The sequence below is a fragment of the Dendropsophus ebraccatus genome, chromosome 9 (genome assembly GCF_027789765.1).
Source record: "Dendropsophus ebraccatus isolate aDenEbr1 chromosome 9, aDenEbr1.pat, whole genome shotgun sequence".
Classification (NCBI taxonomy): domain Eukaryota; kingdom Metazoa; phylum Chordata; class Amphibia; order Anura; family Hylidae; genus Dendropsophus; species Dendropsophus ebraccatus.
In genome coordinates this window covers 8564570-8590963 of record NC_091462.1, presented here as the reverse complement: position 1 = coordinate 8590963, position 26394 = coordinate 8564570, and the positions used below count along the sequence as shown (strand labels likewise).

General features: G+C 51.7%; 1 protein-coding gene across 1 annotated transcript in view; it reads right to left on the bottom strand.

Moving 5' to 3' along the window:
• LOC138800643 (myosin-M heavy chain-like) overlaps positions 1–24924 on the bottom strand; it is a 60602-nt gene extending 35678 nt beyond the window's left edge. The window contains exon 1 of the mRNA XM_069982464.1: positions 24814–24924. The gene's annotated coding sequence lies outside the window, so the exon portion shown is untranslated. The remainder of the gene's footprint in view (positions 1–24813) is intronic.
• Positions 24925–26394: the final 1470 nt, after the last annotated feature.

Sequence of the window (26394 nt, the reverse complement as noted above, 5' to 3'; positions counted from 1 at the left end):
CTGGGGTATATACATCCTCATCATATTCAGGCCTGACCTATAACACTGCTGGGGTATATATATATATATATATATATATATATTGTGGACATGTCACTGGAGATGTGTTCGAGGGGGTGTACATCTCACCTAGGCTGATGCGTAGTGTGAGATGGTAAGTCCAGGAGGGATCTGTTGCTCAGCAGTGCTATGCTGCTGAGTTATTATTTATTTTTACCGGGCCTGGATTTACTGGAATGGTGGATAGGTTGGTAGTGGGATCTGCCATTCCCTCCCCCTCGATCCAGTATGGGTTTTGGGATCAGGTGAGCTCTGATCCCAATCAGCCTGAGAAGGCAAAAGGTGAGCTCAGTGTGCAGGGGAGGCTCTCAGACAGGAGTGAACAGCCTGCATGGTGTGTTCGCTGGGAGCTGGGGCTTATGCACACCCTGCAATATTACCTGCCAAGTGAAGTGACAGAGAGGTAACCTGTTGTATTAGTAAGCGCCCAGACGGGCAGGACTTTTTGTTTTGTTTATTCTCACTGCACGGTGTTGCTGTATTTACGTTGCTGGACCGTTTATGCTACAAATAAACACCAAAGCTGTTTTTAAGTCCAAGTTTGCTGCCTGAACTGTGTCCTAACACACCATCCCCCGGGAAGATCCCTACAATTGGTGCTGCGGAGCGGGCAAAACGGTTGCTAGGGGCAACGGTGTGCATCAACTTGGCTACAGCTGCGTATGTCCTGGGTGAAGGCTGCTGCTTCACTCCAAAAACAGTCAAGCAACATGGAGGAAATGATGAAGCAGCTAATGCAAGTGAGTCTGCAACAGCAACAGGCGTTGGTCGCACAACAACAGGCTCAGGCAGCCGCTAAGCAGGATCAGGAGGCTGCTAACCTGCGCCATGAACAGGCATTGGCTGCACACCAGCAGGCTAATCGACAGCAACAACAGGCTCTGACAGACGCCAATCTGCGCCATGAGCAGGCTAATCTGCGCCACGAACAAGCGATGGCTCAACAACAGAGACTTATTGAGCACCTGATAGCGAAGCAAGAGGCGTCTGCAGGTGCTAATCCCCAGCTGGTGGCAGCAGCCGCGCCAGAGACTTTGTCTGTGAGAAGAGCTGTGCAGCGTGCGCTGCAAAAGATGACTGCTGATGACGATGTTGAGGCCTATTTAACTGTCTTTGAGCGTGTGGCTGAGCGAGAAAAGTTACCCTCCCCTGAGTGGGCAGAGGTCATTGCTCCCTATTTAACAGGGGAACCTCAAAAGGCCTACTATGACCTCAGTGAGCAAGAGGTCAAGGACTATCCTCGGCTAAGAGCAGAGATACTCGCCCGACTAGGAGTTACTGCTGCTGTCCGTGCCCGGAGAGTCCGCAACTGGAGCTACAGTCTGGACAAGTCAGCGAGGTCCCAGATGTATGACCTGATTCATTTGGCAAGAAAGTGGTTGGAGCCAGACACCTCTACTCCTGCACAGATCCTAGAGAGGGTCGTGATGGATCGCTACCTCCGTGCCCTTCCTGCTGATCTGCAACGCTTGGTGGGACAAGGCGACCCTAAGAGTGCCGACGAACTTGTCAGCCTTGTGGAGAGGTTCCAGGCGACCGAGGACTACCTCCGTGATGTTCCTGCAGCACCGTCACCTCCCCGGAGTGCCAGACCTGTGCCTTCAGCTGGTAAGAGACTTCCATCTATTGGGGGAGTGTGGAGGGGTGCTGATAGAGGGAAGAGCGCTCAGGAGGTGTCTCAGGGGCAAAAGACTGGTGGTGGTCCCCGGTGGCTAAGTGGCCCTAAAAAGGACTCCCTGCCAAGGAGACCAGGCCCTATCCAGTGCTGGAGATGCCATGAGACGGGACATATGTCTGCCCATTGCCCTCTTACCACTGAGCCCATGGAGTGTGACGCTAGCCGGCGTCAGTCGCTATTTGCGGAGCAGTCTTTTGTTGCAGTCACTGGACTAGAGACTGAACCACAAGTCTGCAACATTACTGTTAATGACTTCCCTGTTAAGGCGTTGCTGGACTCAGGAAGCCTTGTCACCCTGGTGCATGCCAGCCTGGTGACTGGGGACTTTGTGCCAGCAAGACATATGAGTGTGGTATGCATACATGGCGATACAAAGGTTTACCCTATAGTGCTGGCTAATGTCGGGACTGAACTAGGCGCTGTACAGTATGAAGTGGGTGTGGTTAAAAACCTTATGCATAATGTGATATTGGGGCGTGATTTTCCTTTGTTCTGGGCTCTATGGGGAAAACAACAATCCCCTGAAAGGAGTGAGGATACCCCTAAGTCTATTGCATTACCCACGGTAAATGATAAAAATGTACAGGATGAAAATGATGCTTTTCCTTTGCAGGTCCTGGCTGGTGAGGAAGAGGCTCCTCCCACTGCGCAGAATGTTCCAGACTTAGAGGTGTCTAGGGATAATTTTGGTACTGCACAATTACAGGACCCCACTCTCAAAAATGCTAGAGAGCAGGTCACTGTTATGAATGGGGTACCTCAGGAGCCAGAAGCTGAGAAAAAGTTTCCACATTTTTCTATGACTAATGATCTCTTATATAGAGTCACTAGGATTAATGATGAGGTGGTGGAACAGCTTCTGGTGCCTAAGTCGTACCGGCGTCAGGTACTCGACATGGCCCATAATCATGTCCTTGGGGGCCACTTGGGGACAGATAAAACACAGGAGAGAGTCCTCCAGAGGTTTTATTGGCCTGCGATTTATGCTGACATAAAAAAATACTGCGAGTCCTGCCCCACATGTCAGCTTAGCGCTCCAGTGTCACATTTTCGCAGTCCTTTGGTCCCACTCCCCATCATAGAGGTACCTTTTGACCGGATCGCAATGGACTTGGTGGGTCCCATTGTAAAGTCGGCTAGGGGACACCAGTACATTCTAGTGGTGTTGGACTACGCGACCCGCTATCCTGAGGCTGTACCCCTAAGAAACACTGCCTCTAAAACCATTGCACGGGAATTGTTTTATATGTTTTCCAGGGTGGGGATCCCCAAGGAAATCTTGACCGACCAAGGTACCCCATTTGTGTCAAAGGTAATGAAAGAGCTATGCAAACTGTTTAAAATCTCACACCTACGAACCTCTGTATATCACCCACAGACAGACGGGTTAGTGGAGAGGTTTAATAAAACCCTGAAACATATGTTAAAAAAGGTGGTGGAAAAGGATGGTCGTGATTGGGATCACTTACTACCTTACCTGATGTTTTCTATTAGGGAAGTACCCCAAGCGTCCACAGGGTTCTCTCCCTTCGAATTAGTCTATGGTCGTCACCCTAGGGGTTTGTTGGATATAGCGAAAGAGACATGGGAAAGTGAGTCCACCCCATACAAGAGTGTTATAGAGCATGTAGCACAAATGCAGGACCGTATAGCCACTGTAATGCCCCTAGTAAGGGAACACCTCCAGAGGGCGCAAGAGGGCCAAAGCAGAATTTACAATCGTTCTGCAAGAATCAGGACATTTAGCCCAGGTGACCGGGTACTCATACTTGTTCCCACGGTAGAAAGCAAATTCTTAGCAAAGTGGCAGGGTCCCTATGAAATTGTAGAGAAGATCAGTGAGGTCAACTACAAGGTACACCAACCAGGTAGAAGGAAGCCTTTTCAAGTTTATCACATAAACTTGATCAAGCCCTGGAAAGACAGGGAATCCTTGGTGGCGACAAATCCTGTTGGTCATCTGTCACCACCAATCCCTCCGGTCAGGATTGGTGATACTCTATCAGTGTCCCAGAAGCAGGAAGCTAAGGAGTTCCTGCAGAGAAATAAAGACAAGTTTTCTGACCTACCAGGGCGTACGCATCTCATTAGTCATCATATTGAAACTGAGCCTAGAAGCAGAGTAAACCTTAAGCCCTATAGGATACCAGAAGCACGGAGGGAGGCGGTATCATCCGAGGTAAAACGTATGCTTGACCTAGGAGTCATTGAGGTGTCCCAGAGCGAGTGGTCCAGCCCGATTGTGTTAATCCCAAAGCCCAATGGAACTTGGAGGTTCTGTAATGATTTTAGAAAGTTAAATGAGATCTCCAAGTTCGATGCCTACCCCATGCCCAGGGTAGATGAGTTGATAGAAAGGATGGGTAATGCCAGGTACATAACTACCCTTGATCTAACTAAGGGCTACTGGCAGATCCCACTCACTCCTAAGGCTAGAGAGAAGACTGCATTCTCCACCCCTGATGGGCTCTTCCAATATGTAGTAATGCCATTCGGGTTACATGGAGCCCCTGCCACTTTTCAGAGGTTGATGGACTTGATCCTGCGACCACATCGGGACTACTCTGCTGCCTACCTCGATGATGTGGTCATTTTTAGCCCTGATTGGGAAAGTCACCTCTGTAAGGTCCAGGCGGTGTTAGATGCCATAAGTGATGCGGGGTTAACCATCAATGCAGAGAAGTGTGCACTAGCCTTAGAGGAGGCCAAATACTTGGGCTACATTATTGGGAGGGGGTTAGTGAAACCACAACTAAATAAAATTGAGGCAATACAGAATTGGCCCAAACCCCTCACAAAGAAACAGGTCAGAGCTTTCCTGGGTATTACGGGCTATTACCGAAGGTTTGTGCCGAATTTTGCTTCAGTTGCAGCCCCACTAACTGACCTGACAAAGGGTGCGAAGTCCGCAATGGTGACATGGACTCCAGAGGCTGAGAAGGCTTTTCAAAGCCTTAAGTCTGCCTTGTGCCAACAGCCTGTGCTAGTTACCCCTGACTTTAGGCGAGAGTTTCTAGTACAGACAGATGCCTCTAACACAGGGTTAGGTGCCGTCCTCTCACAGGTCGTGAATGGCGAGGAGCACCCGGTGATGTACTTAAGTAGGAAGCTATCCCCGGCCGAGAAAAACTATGCCATAGTTGAGCGAGAATGTCTGGCAGTGAAGTGGGCCCTCGAATCCCTGAAGTACTACTTGCTAGGCAGGAGATTCAAGTTAGTGACAGACCATGCCCCCCTAACATGGATGAAGCTTAACAAAGAAAAAAACGCAAGGGTGACTAGATGGTTTCTGTCCCTACAAAACTTCAATTTCACTGTGGAACACCGGCCAGGGAAATTACAGGCGAATGCTGACGCCCTATCAAGGGTACACTGCCTGTGGGGACAAAACGCTCAGCCCTCCGGTCTGAAGAAGAGGGGGGGGATATGTGGACATGTCACTGGAGATGTGTTCGAGGGGGTGTACATCTCACCTAGGCTGATGCGTAGTGTGAGATGGTAAGTCCAGGAGGGATCTGTTGCTCAGCAGTGCTATGCTGCTGAGTTATTATTTATTTTTACCGGGCCTGGATTTACTGGAATGGTGGATAGGTTGGTAGTGGGATCTGCCATTCCCTCCCCCTCGATCCAGTATGGGTTTTGGGATCAGGTGAGCTCTGATCCCAATCAGCCTGAGAAGGCAAAAGGTGAGCTCAGTGTGCAGGGGAGGCTCTCAGACAGGAGTGAACAGCCTGCATGGTGTGTTCGCTGGGAGCTGGGGCTTATGCACACCCTGCAATATTACCTGCCAAGTGAAGTGACAGAGAGGTAACCTGTTGTATTAGTAAGCGCCCAGACGGGCAGGACTTTTTGTTTTGTTTATTCTCACTGCACGGTGTTGCTGTATTTACGTTGCTGGACCGTTTATGCTACAAATAAACACCAAAGCTGTTTTTAAGTCCAAGTTTGCTGCCTGAACTGTGTCCTAACACACCATCCCCCGGGAAGATCCCTACAATATATATATATATATCCTAATCCTATACCAGCTCTCTATTTGTCTGCAGAGATGGCGGCTCATACTCTACATTAGGGACGGGGAATCTTTCCATCATGCCCGGACAGCTGACGCTTTAGCTGGAGGGCCTAAGGTTCCCCATCCCTTCTATAACAGATGGATCCTGATGACGCTGATGCTACAGTCACAGGAATGAATGAGATCTGTCCCTTCGAGTGATTCTTTGGCGTCCTTGCTGCTTCTCCCCGTCTTACTTCCGTTCCTTTCTCACATAATCACGTTATATGTATCCGATCTGTGAGGTGTGAGCGAACCCTGAGAGCCGGGCTATATATATATATATATATATATATATACACACACATACACGTGTATACGGAAAAAGACGTGACGGTGAGGAGATGTGACTGGAGTCCCGCAGAGTGCGGTCGTCTTTTATTAGGACGTGTACAGAAACGTCCTTCATCTCTGAGCGCTCTGTGGATGGCGGCAATAAATCGCTGTAATTGCTCATTTCCTCCGTCGTAGAGATGTATAACCCCGGTGTCCCATATTCATTCCGGCTTTGCATATTCATAAAGACTGGAGCAATTTCACTAATAGCCCCCAATTTATATAAGGATGTCGGAGTCCGGCATGTGCGTCCCCAGCTGTACCGCACACCTGCCGCCGGATCAGTCACCGAGATCAGACGCAGCCGAAGCCTGAGGCTGTAAAACCTCTGTACGCGGAGTACACACTTCTGCCTAAACAAATATAGATGTGTAGCACCGATAGGTTGTTAATTTCCTTATTTTCCTGTAAGTTTCCCCCTATGCAGAGTACAGCGGATCGGTGAATGATCAAGGGGGCCCGGCTGCCGGGACCGGGGGTCTCCAGAACAGGATACTGAATTTCACATTGGAACCGAAATGGACACGGAGTAATCTGCTGTCATAGACGTCTGTTCATGTATGATCCAAACAGAGGTGAAACAACGCGTTTCAGGAAGGCGCCGCCCCCTTTTACCAGGCCCAGTGAACAGCACACCACCCCCTTTTACCAGGCCCAGTAAATAGCACACCGTCCCCATTACCAGGCCCAGTGAAAAGCACACCGCCCCCATTACCAGGCCCAGTGAAAAGCACACCGCCCCCATTACCAGGCCCAGTGAAAAGCACACCGCCCCCATTACCAGGCCCAGTGAAAAGCACACCGCCCCCATTACCAGGCCCAGTGATCAGCACATCCCCCCCATTACCAGGCTCAGTGAACAGCACACCGTCCCCATTACCAGGCCCAGTAAACAGCACACCGCCCCCATTACCAGGCCCAGTAAACAGCACACCGCCCCCATTACCAGGCTCAGTTAACAGCACACCGCCCCCATTACCAGGCCCAGTGAACAGCACACCGCCCCCATTACCAGGCTCAGTGAACAGCACACCACCCCTATTACCAGGCCCAGTGAACAGCACATCCCCCCCATTACCAGGCTCAGTAAACAGCACACCGCCCCCATTACCAGGCCCAGTAAACAGCACACCGTCCCCATTACCAGACCCAGTGATCAGCACATCCCCCCCATTACCAGGCTCAGTGATCAGCACATCCCCCCCATTACCAGGCTCAGTGATCAGCACACCATCCCCATTACCAGGCCCAGTGAACAGCGCACCGTCCCCATTACCAGGCTCAGTGAACAGCACACCACCCCCATTACCAGGCTCAGTGAACAGCACACCGTCCCCTTTACCACCGCCCTATTCATTGTCTGTGGAAGCTGCCTTAGATACCCGAGCACTGTGGTGGGGGGATACACATATATATAGATGCAGGTTGTCTTTTTTACCCCTTTGGTTTGGCTCATTTGGCTGAGATACCGATATAAATAGGTCACAAATACAGATACGTGCGCCGTACTGCACTATTCATACTGGGACTATTGATTGCTATGGAGCTGCTGCGACCTGCTGAAACATCTGCGGAAACGTGCTGCACATCAATATATATGACATCTGAGTACAGCGCCATTCACACTGTATCTTCCATCAGTTTCACTGTTTAATTTCAATGTACAGAAAAGTGCAGCAAACCACGTCCTTGTGTACATGAAAGAATAACATGGATCTGTTACCATACCATTTTTTTTTTTATAATGTAAGTCAACGGAAAGTAAATTATAAACAAAACAGAAAAGAAAAAAAAAAAGAAAATATAAATTTCCTACAGATAGTATAGGAAAGTCATAAAAAAAACAAGCCTCCCCCCATATACAGCACACAACCCCCTCAGCACAAGACGATATAAGGAGAGACAGAGCTGTAAACGTCTATATAGTCTGGGAGACCCATAATAGCAGGTAAATGGCTGATGCTGAGCTTCTTCCTGAATTCCAGAACTGGCTGATACCAGAGGACAACAGCACACTGATGAGGATGGCTGATAATACCCGACGTACTGTATGTCCTGCTCGCTGACACCCGATTACAGCTGGCGGTAATACGGTATAAGATCCCTCTATCGTTGTTGTCTCTGCGAGCTGTCACTATATACTATCCCCCGTCAGTTGTCATTACTTCTGACCGCTGTCACGTACCGATCTTCAGGTTTTACGACTTCTTTCAGTGAAGTTGATGGAGTGTGGAGGAGGCAGGAGACATTGTCCTCCCTGCATTAAGTTATGATTGACACAGAGAAGCGTCCTCTGACAACTTTTACTTCCGTTTCTGGGTGACAACCCATAACCCAGCGGTGCACGGGTCGCCCCATCTCCATCACACTTCCATCAGATATATAATATATAACGAGAGGCCCCCCCCATCCCTGAGCGTGGCGGCAGGACAGACGTGACGCGGGTCATACACTCGGCCCATTCACCTGCTGTAATCTCCGTCTGGTTTCAGTCTGAGCTGTGTCAGGCGTGAAATGTCACTGCAAAGACGGGAAGATGCGGCGACTTGGTGGGATGGACGCGGAAGGAAATGAAGGGCGGCCATTGTCCGGGAGAAGTCGCCTGGAACCGGTTAAAGGTCTCCTGTCATTCTCAGTGACCTTTAGGCCTGAACACCTGCGAGTGCCAACAAAGACGTGAGAAACATTGACAATAACCCGGTGTGTTCTGATCCCAAGAGCTGGCGATCTGCTGCCGCGGATTGCTCCGGATCCGTGAAGGCATCCTCGGGGGTCACACGGCGGCTTCTCTCCTTTCAGATTTGCTGCAGTCTCATCCAGTAACCTTGAAGTGTCCTCAGTACATGTGATCTGACTATATCTGGGGGCGCCGCACTCCGGCAAACGTGGCGGCAATAACCTGATTAATCCGAGCAGGAATCCCCTGTGACAGCCATGGTCTTATCTCCTCGCCTGTCACCGGCGCAAGGAACATTACTGTAAGTCTCTACCAGGAAGGAGAAGAGTTCTGGAATGAGGCCGAAGATTGGTTAATGAAGAGATCTACCACATAGATCATACTATATATATATATATATATATATATATATATATATACAGTATATATATATATATATAACCCCTGGAGAGGATTTAGGGAGAACTACATCTCTCATCTCTCCCTGGGACAGTAAGCGGAGGAAAGCAGGAAGTGATGCTGCACTGGGAGGAAGAGGAAGAAAGCCAGAGAGAGACAGTGCATGGTCTGAGGAGAGGAGACCACTGCCTGTGCTGGCCAGTGCAGTGTCAGAGGAGAGGAGACCACCGCCTGTGCTGGCCAGTGCTGTGTCAGAGGAGAGGAGACCACCGCCTGTGCTGGCCAGTGCAGTGTCAGAGGAGAGGAGACCACCGCCAGTGCTGGCCAGTGTCAGAGGAGAGGAGACCACCGCCTGTGCTGGCCAGTGCTGTGTCAGAGGAGAGGAGATCACCGCCTGTGCTGGCCAGTGCTGTGTCAGAGGAGAGGAGACCACCGCCTGTGCTGGCCAGTGCTGTGTCAGAGGAGAGGAGACCACCGCCTGTGCTGGCCAGTGTCAGAGGAGAGGAGACCACCGCCTGTGCTGGCCAGTGCTGTGTCAGAGGAGAGGAGACCACCGCCTGTGCTGTGTTAGAGGTAACAGAGAGAGACCTGACAGCTGAGACAGGAAGGACTGATCCCAGACAGGACCCCCCAGCTCCTGTGTGTCCAGTGAGGAGGATCCTGCCACCCACTCACTCTGGGAGATCCCTCCTAAATGCTGCTGCTCCTGGACTGAGCCTGGTGTGTAGATCAGCAGCAAAAGAGTGAGTAACCCCTTGTATCCTGGCTGGTGAAGCTGTGGCCGGACAGTGACAAATAAAGACTCCCAGCTTAGACCTTGTTGGAATCTGTTCACAAGAGCTGCGACCTGGTGGATTGTTCAAGCTGCAATTCCTTTGTTATTAAGTGCACCAACAATTTCTAAAGCTCGACAACTGGGCCCCAACGTATAGACATTTATCTTACTATATGGCTGCAGCCTCACGTATTGCATATAGTCAGTGTGGATGTATGTGTGGGTAGGCTTGGTGTGCAGTGACTGTGTGTGATGAGAGTCACCTCCTAGAGTCTACATTGTTAGAGTGCTCACACTAGTCACCCTTTTTACCGAACAACCCGCCTTCCTCCTGCTGAAATTTTCCACTGTCAGGGGGAGAGTTCTGTGTTGCCACATTTATGTTTATGTCATATCCATTCCCTGTTTCTTCATACCCCATTGTTAAGCCCAGTATTGATTTTTACCAAGCATTAAATTGGTTCCTGGTTCCATGTTACTTCTCTCTGAGAGTATATCACTTATAGTGTATTGAGTGTGTACCAACCTAGGTGGGGGTTTCCTGAGTCAGCCCCTGGCAGAAGAGTGACGACCTCCTGCATACCACGCTAGATCTTGTCAAGACTTAGGTAGAGTGAGAAGGTGAAACAAACCAAAACCCCCCTCCTTACACTGGAAGCTCCATTAGGTGGTGTTACACATATATACTTGCTGCCAGCAAATGGAAGCCCATACAGACATAATACTTCTCACAGTGGGTAAACCCATCCTGATAATCCGTTACAATGTATCGGTGCAGGGAGTATATAGCCGCCTGGACTTTATACAGTTGTCGCCATCACTTGGCAAGCCTGGTCCAGCATCCACCATCACTCCAGAACCTGTTGCAGCACATTGCAGGAGATATATGTGATGGAGTCTATATATTAGATCTGAGACCCCCATAGACCTCCATATCTAAAGATCCTGCATCATATTTTTCATCACTAACACTGGGCAGACATAGGAACCGATCACTACTTCATTACATGAGGCATCTTCATACTGAAATAGACAAAGCCCCCTCCTCTCCACAGACACCAAAATATGAGAAGGTCTGTACATATAGGATGCCCCTCCACATCCAGCCCACTCACCAAATCAGCCGCATACACAGTTTTCTGCTTAGAATGTCCCCCGGGGTGCTCACCACACCTGTTCACCAATGAGAAGAGGACTGGAGCCACAGAGGACTGGAACCACAGAAGACTGGAGCCACAGAGGACTAAACCCTCAGACGACTGGAACCACAGAAGACTGGAGCCACAGAGGACTAAACCCTCAGACGACTGGAACCACAGAAGACTGGAGCCACAGAGGACCAAACCCTCAGAGGACTGGAACCACAGAGGACTAAACCCTTAGATGACTGGAACCACAGAGGACTAAACCCTCAGAGGACTGGAACCACAGAAGACTGGAGCCACAGAGGACTAAACCCTCAGAGGACTGGAACAACAGAGTACTGGAGCCACAGAGGACAGGAGCCATAGGGGACTGGAGCCAAAGAGGACTAAACCCTCAGAGGACTGGAACAACAGAGTACTGGAGCCACAGAGGACAGGAGCCATAGGGGACTGGAGCCATAGAGGACTAAACCCTCAGAGGACTGGAACCACAGAAGACTGGAGCCACAGAGGACTAAACCCTCAGAGGACTAAACCCTCAGAGGACTGGAACAACAGAGTACTGGAGCCACAGAGGACAGGAGCCATAGGGGACAGGAGCCATAGAGGACTAAACCCTCAGAGGACTGGAACCACAGAAGACTGGAGCCACAGAGGACTAAACCCTCAGAGGACTGGAATCACAGAGGACTGGAGCCATAGGGGACTGGAGCCATAGAGGACTAAAGCCTCAGGGGACTGGAGGCACAGAGGACAGGAGCCACACAAGACTGGAGCCACAGAGGACTAAACCCTCAGAGGACTGGAGGCACAGAGGACAGGAGCCACACAAGACTGGAGCCACAGAGGACTAAACCCTCAGAGGACTGGAACCACAGAGGACTGGAATCACAGAGGACAGGAGCCACAGAAGACTGGAGCCACAGAGGACTAAACCCTCAGAGGACTGGAACCACAGAGGACTAGAATCACAGAGGACTGGAGCCACAGAGGACAGGAGCCATAGGGGACTGGAGCCACAGGGGACTAAGCCCTCAGAGGACTGGAGCCACAGAGAATGGGAACCATAGAAGACGAGCCACAGAGGACTGGAACCACAGAGGACTAAACCCTCAGAGGACTGGAACCACAGAGGACTGGAATCACAGAGGATTGGAGCCACAGAGGACAGGAGCCATAGAGGACAGGAGCCACAGAGGACAGGAGCCACAGAGGACAGGAGCCATAGAGGACAGGAGCCATAGAGGACAGGAGCCATAGAGGACAAGAGCCATAGAGGACTGGAGCCATAGAGGACTAAACCCTCAGAGGACTGGAGCCACAGAGGACTGGAGCCATAGAGGACTGGAGCCACAGAGGACTGGAACTACAGAAGACTGGAGCCACAGAGGACCAAACCCTCAGAGCACTGGAACCACAGAGAACTAAACCCTTAGAGGACTGGAACCATAGAGGACAGGAGCCATAGGGGACTGGAGCCATAGAGTACTAAATCCTTAGAGGATTGGAACCACAGAAGACTGGAGCCACAGAGGACTAAACCCTCAGAGGACTGGAACCACAGAGGACTGGAGCCACAGAGGACAGGAGCCATAGGGGACTGGAGCCATAGAGGACTAAACCCTCAGAGGACTGGAAGCACAGAGGACTGGAACCACAGAAGACTGGAGCCACAGAAGACTAAACCCTCAGAGGACTGGAACCACAGAGGACTGGAGCCACAGGGGACTAAACCCTCAGAGGACTGGAGCCACAGAGGACAGGAGCCATAGGGGACTGGAGCCATAGAGGACTAAACCCTCAGAGGACTGGAGCCACAGAGGACTGGAAGCACAGAAAACTGGGACCATTCAGGACAGGAGCCACAGAGGACTGAAAGCCATAGGGGACTAAACCCTCAGAGGACTGGAGCTACAGAGGACAGTGGTTATAGAGGACTGGGCAAGAGAGTTAGTGAGAGGTAACTCCGGGGGGCATAGGACCCTCCACAAGAGGCTGCATCTCAATCCTTTTAGTTTTTACACCTTCAGTTTTGTTGAATATGGTGTCCTGTATACTGGACTGTATAAATCTTATAGGGGTATTCTGGTGAACTCTCATTAGGTTGTATTATAATCCCCAGCCTCATATTACGTGTAGATGAGTGATGGAGCAGTTTCAGCAGATGAAGACGGGTTACCCTCGCTCCTCAGTCATTTCCTCCTCGACAGGTTCTTCTTCTCCAGTCTGTAATTTGCTCCGACGTGCGAATAAGACGGAGACTGAACCTGTTATTACACGAAGTGACAATCAGACTCTGCTTCCTGCTGCCGCCATTCCTGCCTGTCACACCATGATCTAGATTTAGGCCCTAACAAAAAGTCTGTACCAAGGACACCTCACCTATAGCACTGCCGGGGCCCCGACTGTTACACCTCACCTATAGCACTGCAGGGACCCCAACTGTTACACCTCACCTATAGCACTGCCGGGGCCCCGACTGTTACACCTCACCTATAGCACTGCCGGGACCCCAACTGTTACACCTCACCTATAGCACTGCCGCGGCCCCGACTGTTACACCTCACCTATAGCACTGCCGGGGCCCCGACTGTTACACCACCTATAGCACTGCCGCGGCCCCAACTGTTACACCTCACCTATAGCACTGCCAGGGCCCCGGCTGTTACACCTCACCTATAGCACTGCCGCGGCCCCGACTGTTACACCTCACCTATAGCACTGCCGGGGCCCCGACTGTTACACCACCTATAGCACTGCCGCGGCCCCGACTGTTACACCTCACCTATAGCACTGCCAGGGCCCCGGCTGTTACACCTCACCTATAGCACTGCCGCGGCCCCGACTGTTACACCTCACCTATAGCACTGCCAGGGCCCCGACTGTTACACCACCTATAGCACTGCCGCGGCCCCGACTGTTACACCTCACCTATAGCACTGCCGGGGCCCCGATTGTTACACCTCACCTATAGCACTGCTGGGGCCCCGGCTGTTACACCTCACCTATAGCACTGCTGGGGCCCCGACTGTTACACCTCACCTATAGCACTGCCGGGGCCCCGACTGTTACACTTCACCTATAGCACTGCCGGGACCCCGACTGTTACACCTCACCTATAGCACTGCCGGGGCCCCCGATTGTTACACCTCACCTATAGCACTGCCGGGGCCCCGACTGTTACACCTCACCTATAGCACTGCCGGGACCCCGACTGTTACACCTCACCTATAGCACTGCCGGGACCCCGACTGTTACACCTCACCTATAGCACTGCCGGGGCCCCGACTGTTACACCTCACCTATAGCACTGCCGGGGCCCCGACTGTTACACCTCACCTATAGCACTGCCGGGGCCCCGACTGTTACACCTCACCTATAGCACTGCCGGGGCCCCGACTGTTACACCTCACCTATAGCACTGCCGGGGCCCCGACTGTTACACCTCACCTATAGCACTGCCGGGACCCCGACTGTTACACCTCACCTATAGCACTGCCGGGGCCCCGACTGTTACACCTCACCTATAGCACTGCCGGGGCCCCTCAAATACCATGGCCAAAGAACAATTACAACCTCTGCTTTACTGCAGCTCTCACTCCCATCACCCTGCGGGGCTGTCACTGATGAGGACGACCGCCTCCATATATACTGTACAGAGAGAACGAGATACAATTACACATCTCCTCCTTCACCCTCATGAATAAAACAGCCGGACCTGCACTAAGTGTTTACCGGAGGCAAAACCAAAAGGGGGGGGGGGGGGTTGTGTTGTAAAACCTTTAAAGGGCCAATAACCCTAAAAACCAGCAGCTTGCAGTCACCTCTTAAACCCCCACGGCCTGACATGGCTGATACCAGAGAGTAATAGATTGTATATACCTGCCCTACAGTCCGTCCCTCCCCCCCCTACCAGCCTGACATGGCTGATACCAGAGAGTAATAGATTGTATATACCTGTCCTACAGTCACCTCCCCCCCCCCAGCCTGACATGGCTGATACCAGAGAGTAATAGATTGTATATACCTGTCCTACAGTCACCTCCCCCCCCCCAGCCTGACATGGCTGATACCAGAGAGTAATAGATTGTATATATCTGTCCTACAGCCCCCCCCCCAGCCTGACATGGCTGACACCAGAGAGTAATAGATTGTATATACCTGTCCTACAGCCCTCCCCCCCCAGCCTGACATGGCTGATACCAGAGAGTAATAGATTGTATATACCTGTCCTACAGTCACCTCCCCCCCAGCCTGACATGGCTGATACCAGAATGTAATAGATTGTATATATCTGTCCTACAGCCCCCCCCCCCAGCCTGACATGGCTGATACCAGAGAGTAATAGATTGTATATACCTGTCCTACAGTCACCTCCCCCCCAGCCTGACATGGCCGATACCAGAGAGTAATAGACTGTATATACCTGTCCTACAGTCACCCCCACCCCCCCAGCCTGGCATGGCTGATACCAGAGTGCAATAGATTGTATACACCTGTCTGTACAGTATAGGTTGGTGGTATATAAGCAATAGTAGGTAATCAATAAGTGGTGACAATGTATCCGGGTATGGCGTCTTATCCTTCCATGTAGAGGTCTCGGCTTCGGGAAGGAATCGGGAAGGGTCTCATCTTCTCTCTGGGTTTTATGTGTCGTAATTAGAAGATGTGATGAGATCAGTAATGAGAAGCTGTGGGTGTGAGGAGGAGGGAGTGACGCATGGAGGGCAGTCACATGTCCGCATTACTATCTGGGCTCGGCTCACGTTTATTAGATCATTAAATAATCTCATCACAAGAGGTGACAGTACTGTCATGGAGCCATCACATTAGGTGGCAATCCTGTCATAGAGCCATCACATTAGGTGGCAATCCTGTCATGGAGCCATCACATTAGGTAGCAATCCTGTCATAGAGCCATCATACGAGGAAGCTGGCATCACATTAGGTGGCAGTCCTGTCTACAGCCATCATACGAGGAGGAAGTACTGTCATAGAGCCGTCACACGAGGGAGCAGTTCTGTCATGGAGCCATCAGACGAGGGCGCATCCCAGTCCTGTCATGGAGCCATCACACAAGGCAGCATTTCTGTCTTGGAGCCATTACACAAGGGAGCAGTTCTGTCATGGAGCCACTACACAAGGCGGTAGTTCTGTCATAGAGCCATCACACAAGGGAGCAGTTCTGTCATAGAGCCATCACACAAGGTGGCGGTTCTGTCTTGGAGCCATCACATGTGGAGGCAGTTCTGCCATGGAGCCATGACACTAGAAGGCAGTTCTGTTATGGAGCCATCTATAAGGGAGCAGTCTAGTCATGGAGTAATCACACGTGGGGTCAGTCCTGTAATGGAGCCATCAAATGAGACAGCAGTCCTGTAATGGAGCCATCAAATTAGACAGCAGTCCTGTAATGGAGCCATCACATGAGACAGCAGTCCTGTAATGGAGCCATCACACGAGGGAGCAGTCCTGTCATGAGCCATCACACGAGGAAGCAGTCCTGTCATGGAGCCATAACACGTGGGGGCAGTCCTGTCATTGAGCCATCACACATGGGGCAGTCCTGTCATGGAGCCATCACACGTGGGGCAGTCCTGTCATGGAGCCATCACACATGGGGCAGTCCTGTCATGGAGCCATCACACGTGGGGCAGTCCTGTCATGGAGCCATCACACGTGGGGCAGTCCTGTCATGGAGCCATCACACGAGGGAGCAGTCCTGTCATGGAGCCATCACATGTGGGGCAGTCCTGTCATGGAGCCATCACACGTGGGGCAGTCCTGTCATGGAGCAATCTATAAGGGAGCAGTCATGGAGCCATCACATGTGGGGGCAGTCCTGTCATGGAGCCATCACATTTGGGGGCAATCCTGTCATGGAGCCATCACATGAGACAGCAGTCCTGTCATGGAGCCATCACACGAGGGAGCAGTCCTGTCATGAAGCAATCTATAAGGAAGCAGTCATAGAGCCATCACACGAGGGAGCAGTCCTGTCATGGAGCCATCACATGTGGGGCAGTCCTGTCATGGAGCAATCTATAAGGAAGCAGTCCTGTCATGGAGCCATCACATGTGGGGCAGTCCTGTCATGGAGCCATCACACGTTGGGGCAGTCCTGTCATGGAGCCATCACACGTGGGGCAGTCCTGTCATGGAGCCATCACACGTGGGGGCAGTACTGTCATGGAGCCATCACACGTGGGGGCAGTCCTGTCATGGAGCCATCACACGTGGGGGCAGTCCTGTCATGGAGCCATCACACATGGGGGCAGTCCTGTCATGGAGCCATCACACGTGGGGGCAGTCCTGTCATGGAGCCATCACACGTGGGGGCAGTCCTGTCATGAAGCCATCACACGTGGGGCAGTCCTGTCATGGAGCCATCACACGTGGGGGCAGTCCTGTCATGGAGCCATCACACGTGGGGGCAGTCCTGTCATGAAGCCATCACACGTGGGGGCAGTCCTGTCATGGAGCCATCACACGTGGGGGCAGTCCTGTCATGGAGCCATCACACGTGGGGCAGTCCTGTCATGAAGCAACCTATAAGGGAGCAGTCATGGAGCCATCACACATGGGGGCAGTCCTGTCATGGAGCCATAACACGTGGGGGCAGTCCTGTCATGGAGCCATCACACGTGGGGCAGTCCTGTCATGGAGCCATAACACGTGGGGGCAGTCCTGTCATGGAGCCATCACATGTGGGGGCAGTCCTGTCATGGAGCCATCACATGTGGGGGCAGTCCTGTCATGAAGCAACCTATAAGGGAGCAGTCATGGAGCCATCACACTTGGTTTACAGTCCTGATATGGAGCCATCACACAAAGCATATAGTTCCAACATGGTTCCATTACACAAGCCACCGTGTCCTGTCACACAGCCATTGGTCGTCTCTGCACTCTACAAGCAGATGTTTTCATGATAGAGACGAGATTAAACCTCTCCATTGTTCCTCATCCCTCCCAGTAATATCAGTGCGGCGCCTCAGTCTCTTCCCATATCCCGGGATTAGAGACGCAGATATTATTATAATGTTATTATCAGGCTCCGGGCAGATTAACACTCCGGTCAATGGGATCTGATGATTCTTAGCAGATGACCCCCGAGGATCACAGTGAAGGACACGTGTACCCTCTATACCCATGTCCTGTCCCATCCTGGGGGTCACCAATACGAGCGCGGAGCCAGGAGGATTTACACGTCTCAGCGTCTGTGCACACTAATCTCCTCTTATCCGGCAGCTGCGGACAGAAACGTGTCAATGTCCTCATAGACGAAGTACAGAGGCACACACTCTTACAACAAGATCACAGATAACTTCATGTTTAAATCTTCTAAATTTATAGAGTCATAATTCCAACATGGCGCCATCAGGGCCTGACGTGTAAAGAGTTCACGTTCACTGACAGCAAGCAGATATCCTGAAACCAATGAGGAAAAGAAACACAATGGGGGAGATTGATCAAACATGGTGTACAGTAAAACTGGCTCAGTTGCCCCTAGCAACCAATCAGATTCCACCTTTCATTTTCCAAAGAGTCTGTGAGGAATGAAAGGTGGAATCTGATTGGTTGCTAGGGGCGCTGGCACATTATACCCCTCCTATACCATCAATAAACATGGTATGTATAGGAGCTATAGCCTTTCTATGAGATACACCTGCATTAACCAGACCCAGGTGGGCACAGCTCTTTATCGCTCTTTGTCCTATCTAGCCGGACCCCCCCATCCCCGCTCAAAACTTATATCAGACACTTTAAAGACCCTTTTTTTCTATCCAGAATAGATCATCGAATGAAGGAGCGGGGAGTCTACGAAGGCCGACGTAACTGGAGCCGGCTGATGGCTAGGAGCACTTAGAACTGCATCACCCCAAAGTGAACATGGTGCAAGAAATACGGGGACCCTCAGAGCGTAAATCACCTATAAAACAGAACTATCATGGACGTCATATTAAGAACTAGAACCTTCAAGGTGAAAGATGCCAAAGTACCTCACACCATCTCCAGAACTCTCGGCACAGTCGGCTGCCGGGGACTCGTACATAGAGGCAGGTGACTCCATCACTGGCTTATTATAAAAATAAGAGTAGATAATAGGGCAGATGCTCTGCGCTCGCCCTACGGCCCACCACCTGGATCAGTCCTAGGCGTGAGGCCGAGTGACCATGATACCATCAGCCATATACATTATGATAGCAATGTCTGGACGACCCAAACCCCCAACTATGAGTCAGAGCCTAACATAGCAGAGCGGAGCTATGACAGAACTGCCTCCACATGTGATGGAGCAGGACAATGCAGGTGTGTGATGTATGGGATGGCGCCATTATTAATACATTATATGACGTCACTATCATCTACATATGTCACTGGTCTCCAACCTGTGGCTCTTCAGCTGTTGCAATACTACAACTCCTAGCATGCCCAAGCCCCGAATAGATAGGTGCTGGCCCCAAACTTTTCTGGCCCTGTAGGAAGCAGGGACTCCAGTCTGAAGCCGGACTCCTGGCTCCTCCACTGTATGGGGCCTCCTCGCTGTCATCCACGTCCCGTTAGGGCCAAGGAGGCTTCGGCTCTTTGATCTGTGTCTTTCACTTCTAGATCGCAGGCTGCGTTTGGTGCTATTTCAGACTCGGCCGGATGTGCACTGTGGTGGTGCCAATGCAGGAGATTCCAATTCCACCCATCTTTGTTAATGGTTTTATTTTTAGGGTATATTCACACGGGCGGGCTCGCAGCGAGATTCTCGCTGCGAGCCCGGCAGGTCCTGGCAGTTCCCATAAACTACATACTTGCTGCGGTCTAAACGACCGCAGCGAGTATGTAATTATACCGCCCTTAACCCCTTCTACTCCCGCCGGCTCCCCCGCTGTAAGCAGCATACATTACCTGTCCTTGCTGCACGGGTCCGGCGTCCTGCTCTCCCGTCCGGCCAATTAGTGTGTTGCCCAGCCGCAGCCACTGATTGGCCGGGCGGGAGAGCAGGACGCCGGACCCGTGCAGCAAGGACAGGTAATGTATGCTGCTTACAGCGGGGGAGCCGGCGGGAGTAGAAGGGGTTAAGCGCGGTATAATTACACACTCCCTGCGGTTGTTTAGACCGCAGCAAGTATGTAGTGTATGGGAACTGACAGGACCTGCCGGGCTCGCAGCGAGAATCTCGCTGCGAGCCCGCCCGTGTGAATATACCCTTAAGGCTTTCAGACGTCTAATATCCTGTATGGGGCATTACGATGTGTTAGATAGACATACCGCTGTTTATCCAACCTCTTATAGCGCAAGTTGCGACTCAGAGGGCCCATGCCCTGGATGTTTTATGACCCTAGCAACGTCCCTGCCTAATGGCCCTATTACACCTTTAAGTGATTATCAGCCGTACTTGGCCAATTACTGACCATTCCGGCCGATTATCGCCTGGTGTAGTAGGGCTTGTTGAAAGTTCATGATCAGCCGACATGCTGATCTTTCAATGTGCTGAAGCAAAACGTTCAGCACAGCGATGGCCTGCTGCGCCTCGTTCCATGCTGCTGCGCCTTGTTCCATGTAGACTTCTGCTCTCTCCTATCTGCCAAAGATTTGAAGCCAAAGCCAGTATTGGATTTAAAAAGAGGAGAAATCTCAGGCTTTCCTTTATGACCTGATCCCTGTTTATAGTCTTTCTGGCTTTGGCTTCAAATCTTTAGCAGATAATCTGTCAGATAATCTTTCTGTGTAAATATAACCTTAGGGTTCTATTAAACCAAGTGATTTTTAGTGATTAAACGATAAACAATCGATAATAAGAAATCGTTCCCCATATTACACAGAATCATAGTCGTTAGTTATGGTCGTAACTACGATCGGTAACTTCATCTGATCCCAGCAAATGAAGGAACGATGTGAAATTACAATGAACCATTAGTGACCGATTGCGGAATTACAGCGAACAATTAGCGATGATTAACAACGATTTTGGTGTTAGCACCAAACGAACGATGAACGATTTCTCGCTGGTCGTTTGATCGTTGCTGCATTTACGCAAAATGATAACGATAATTCGCACAATAATCGTCCCGTGTAATAGGGCCCTAAATGTTCACAGCTCATTTTGGTTCCTGTAATACTCTAAAGGTTTCCTAGTCTGATGCCTGGTCTGTGACCGTCTGATCGTAGTATCATCCATCACCAGTGGTCACACAGAGGAATGACAGATCTCCACGTCGTCGCTGTGAGCTCTGCTTTCAGGTGACTCTTCCTAGATCCCCAGGACACCCCCTCCGCTCTCCTGGGCAGGCAGCCACTCTTATTACAAGGAGGCATCTGTCCAGCGTGGAGTATAGAGTCCCTCACTACGAGGAGGGAGATGTGGCACTGGCCGCTATGATGTTTCAGTATGAGACAATGATTCCATCACACATCTCTATCCCGGAAGGAACGCTGATCTATATAAGTGTCACCCTCTATTACACACAAGGAGGTCCCTATGACAACACTGCAGGAATTACGTGTTCTGTATGGACAGGAGTCTGCTGACATGTCTCATCTGTCAGCAGAAGCCTCAACTCAAACTCAGGAGATGTGAGCACTGCACTGCTGTCAGCCCTGATCCACACACTGCACCGCACACTGGAGCTCTGCTGTCAGGCCTGATCCACACACTGCAGCTCTGCTGTCAGGCCTGATCCACACACTGCACCGCACACTGCAGCTCTGCTGTCAGCCCTGATCCACACACTGCACCGCACACTGCAGCTCTGCTGTCAGCCCTGATCCACACACTGCACCGCACACTGCAGCTCTGCTGTCAGGCCTGATCCACACACTGCAGCTCTGCTGTCAGGCCTGATCCACACACTGCAGCTCTGCTGTCAGGCCTGATCCACACACTGCAGCTCTGCTGTCAGGCCTGATCCGCACACTGCACCGCACACTGCAGCCCTGCTGTCAGGCCTGATCCAGACACTGCACCGCACACTGCAGCTCTGCTGTCAGGCCTGATCCACACACTGCAGCTCTGCTGTCAGGCCTGATCCACACACTGCAGCTCTGCTGTCAGGCCTGATCCGGACACTGTCTCGTACACTGCAGCTCTGCTGTCAGGCCTGATCCGGACACTGCCCCGTACACTGCAGCTCTGCTGTCAGGCCTGATCCACACACTGCAGCTCTGCTGTCAGGCCTGATCCGTACACTGCCCCACACACTGCAGCTCTGCTGTCAGGCCTGATCCACACACTGCACCGCACACTGCAGCTCTGCTGTCAGGCCTGATCCAGACACTGCACCGCACACTGCATCCCTGCTGTCAGGCCTGATCCAGACACTGCAGCTCTGCTGTCAGGCCTGATCCAGACACTGCACCGCACACTGCATCCCTGCTGTCAGGCCTGATCCAGACACTGCACCGCACACTGCATCCCTGCTGTCAGGCCTGATCCAGACACTGCAGCTCTGCTGTCAGGCCTGATCCGCACACTGGAGCTCTGCTGTCAGGCCTGATCTGCACACTGCACCGCACACTGCAGCTCTGCTGTCAGTCCTGATCCAGACACTGCACCGCACACTGCAGCTCTGCTGTCAGTCCTGATCCAGGCACTGCACCGCACACTGCAGCTCTGCTGTCAGTCCTGATCCAGACACTGCACCGCACACTGCATCCCTGCTGTCAGGCCTGATCCAGACACTGCACCGCACACTGCATCCCTGCTGTCAGGCCTGATCCAGACACTGCAGCTCTGCTGTCAGGCCTGATCCGCACACTGGAGCTCTGCTGTCAGGCCTGATCTGCACACTGCACCGCACACTGCAGCTCTGCTGTCAGTCCTAATCCAGACACTGCACCGCACACTGCAGCTCTGCTGTCAGGCCTGATCCAGACACTGCAGCTCTGCTGTCAGGCCTGATCCGCACACTGGAGCTCTGCTGTCAGGCCTGATCTGCACACTGCACCGCACACTGGAGCTCTGCTGTCAGGCCTGATCTGCACACTGCACCGCACACTGGAGCTCTGCTGTCAGGCCTGATCCGCACACTGGAGCTCTGCTGTCAGGCCTGATCCAGACACTGCACCGCACACTGCATCCCTGCTGTCAGGCCTGATCCAGACACTGCAGCTCTGCTGTCAGGCCTGATCCGCACACTGGAGCTCTGCTGTCAGGCCTGATCTGCACACTGCACCGCACACTGCAGCTCTGCTGTCAGTCCTAATCCAGACACTGCACCGCACACTGCATCCCTGCTGTCAGGCCTGATCCACACACTGCACCGCACACTGCAGCCCTGCTGTCAGGCCTGATCCGCACACTGCAGCTCTGCTGTCAGGCCTGATCCACACACTGCACCGCACACTACAGCTCTGCTGTCAGGACACTGCACATCATTTCCTATCGTCAGGCGAAATCAACTATATTCTGTTTGCCCCATTTTCTTAAGCAGTGGTGTAACATGAAGCTGCCGAACCCCCTTGTAATATCTGAGACAGGTCCCCCGGTTATTAAGCCTCACTTATAGTACTGGTCTACTCATATAGGAAAGACTATATTGGCCCCATGGGCAAAGTTTCTCAACTTGTGTCTCTCCTGCTGTTGCAAAACTACAAATCCCAGCATGCCCTGACAGCCTTTGTATGAGTACTGGTCTACTCATATGGGAGAGTCCTTATGGGCCCTGGTGAAACTGCACCCCCTGCACCTCCTTCTTACAAAACTACAACTCCCAGCATGCATGCACATCCATTGACTGTCTGGCCATGCTGGGAGTTAAAGTTTTGCAACAGCTGGAGAATCACACTTCACAATAGTAACGCTCCATATAAATTCTCTATTGAGCTTTTTTTTAGGTATCAAATGCATCAGGGACCAAAGAGCAAATCATATAAGATATGTGAGATAGGCCATGGGGTAAATGCCCCCGGGCCTGCATGTAGTCTGGAGCAGTAAGGACACTGTCAGCAATATACGGCTCCATACACATGATCAATGCACACACAGGACCGGGACCCCCTGCAGCTCTCCGCCTCACTATATATCACTATGATCTCAGGTGATTCCCCATCATCCAGTGTGTCCCTGCGCAGGTGGATCACTTCACTGCGACTCTGGCGACTGTGGCAGCTGCATTGTGCAGACAGTAACATTAGGCATTGTTTTCATGTAACACGAGGCAGCGAGACAATGACAGGCTCCAGTATCAATATCTTCTAGACAATGCCTGCAGCCATTTAAAGGGCAAGTAGTCACCGGCCGTACGACTGCCACACTGCGCCAACACGTCACAGGGTCTTAGAGAATCCACCTGAGTTGCTGCAAAGTTATAGGCAAAAAGATGCAAAACTCCAGAAGGCATCGCTATGTCTGGATCTTATTACACATCCCGCTTGTAACGCCACAAATTATAACTTCATAATCTGGAGAGCTAAACATTGCTTTGTCCAATTCCATTGTCAGTGTCCGCCGCATGTCTGGCGTATGTCACATGGATGTCACACCAAAGGTCGCGGCTTGGGTTACCTGGCTGCTTTTGTTGTCAGGTATCCAGGAGCCTCAGGGGCCCCCAGTGTCACAATGACATCCCGGCCCTATAGAATTAGGTTACCCCTGGGTCACTGCACAATGGCATCACGTGATGGTCACCAGGGGGGTCTCACAAGGGAATAGGCCCCACGTCTTGACACGTCCACACCCCCCGCACACCCCCTGCTTACCATTCTCAGAGGAAGGTGTGTTACGGTCATTCTGCGGCATGTCCCCCGTCACCTCCCTGTCCAGACGGGGAACGCTGAATATTCCAGTATCCGGAAACCATTGTTCTGCAGACGCTGGTACCTGCTGGGGGTCACAGTGCTGCGGTCCTGTGCGATAAGTCACAATGAGCGTGTAGTGACGTGCGGTGGCAGCTCGGCGGTGGGTGTGTGCTGCGCTGCCAGTATATAGCGGTGGGGTAGACTCTAGCGTATGGCTCAGTGTCAGGGTGGGGGTCAGGGTCCTTGTATCTTCTGTAGGATGTGTTATCCCTATGGCTGGGGTGCAGGGTACCATACGGCAGGTGCGGTGGCGCTGCGGGTTCTGTGCAGGTGTGCGGAGCCTGACGGTGCTCTGGATCTATAGGATACCTGGATATTGTGCGTGTCAGGCTGCCCTGCTGCTTCTTTGTGTGCGGGCTCTGCAGAACCTTGCCTTGCATTGAGAATAAGCTGAGAGCTGCTCCCTCCTCCTCCTCCTCCTCCATCACCGCTCCCTCCTCCCTCTCTCCGCTCTGTCCCTATGAATCAGCTCTGCCTTGCCCTCCCTCCCTCCCTCGCTCGCTCATCTTTCTGAGGGTCCAGCTACGCTGGCAGCCCTTTTGCTTTCACCGGTGGTCATGGTAACGGGGGGCAGGGAAGCATGGCGGGGTCCCAGGCTGTCACCGCATCATCTCTGCAGCAGGGACCATGTGGACTACACAGCCCAAATGTGGGGACTAGGTCCTGGCTGGGAACTGGGGTCTCTGGGAATGAACATAGCAGCGGCATATTCTGCAGCGCTGTACAATGAAAGAAATAGAAAACCTGGGCGCAAGAGCTGACAATCTAACTGAGATGAGGCGGCGGTGCTGGACGGGATATATACCATTATGTATATACAGACAACATCTATAGCAGGGATGGAGAACCTTGGCCCTCCAGCTGTTGCAAAACTACAACTCCCATCATGCCTGGACAGACAAAGCTTTAGCTGTCCAGGCATGATGGGAGTTGTAGTTTTGCAACAGCTGGAGAGCCATGGTTTCCTACCATTGATCTATAGGATCTATAAGGTCCCCCAAGTTGTGGCTCTCCTGTTGTAGAAAAACTACAATTCCCATCATAGTACACACTATACAGTGATCAGCCATAACAATAAAACCAGGTATATAACCAGGGGAAAAACTAATATTGGCGCCACACGTCTGCAAAATACGGGTCCGTAATTCTGAAGTCACAGGTGTAGCTCCTCCTGGCAGCAATTTTAAGAAGCGACTTCCCACTTTTACAGATTGGCAAAAAATAAGGATTACGGACACATTACAGATGTAAATGTACATGGTCACTTCCCTCCATGTGCTCGCCTGGGTGATCTGTAACATGTCATGAACCACTCCATTAACTTCTTTCCCCAGAAAAACAGTTGTAAAGTCTTGGCCACTAGGTGTCTCACTTCTCTCCAATCTGCTTTCCACTTTCTGTTACCAGGAGAAATCTGTCTCTGGTAAGGGCTAGATCAGGACAGAACCCAGGATATGAGGGTGGGGATTACCATCTACCCTG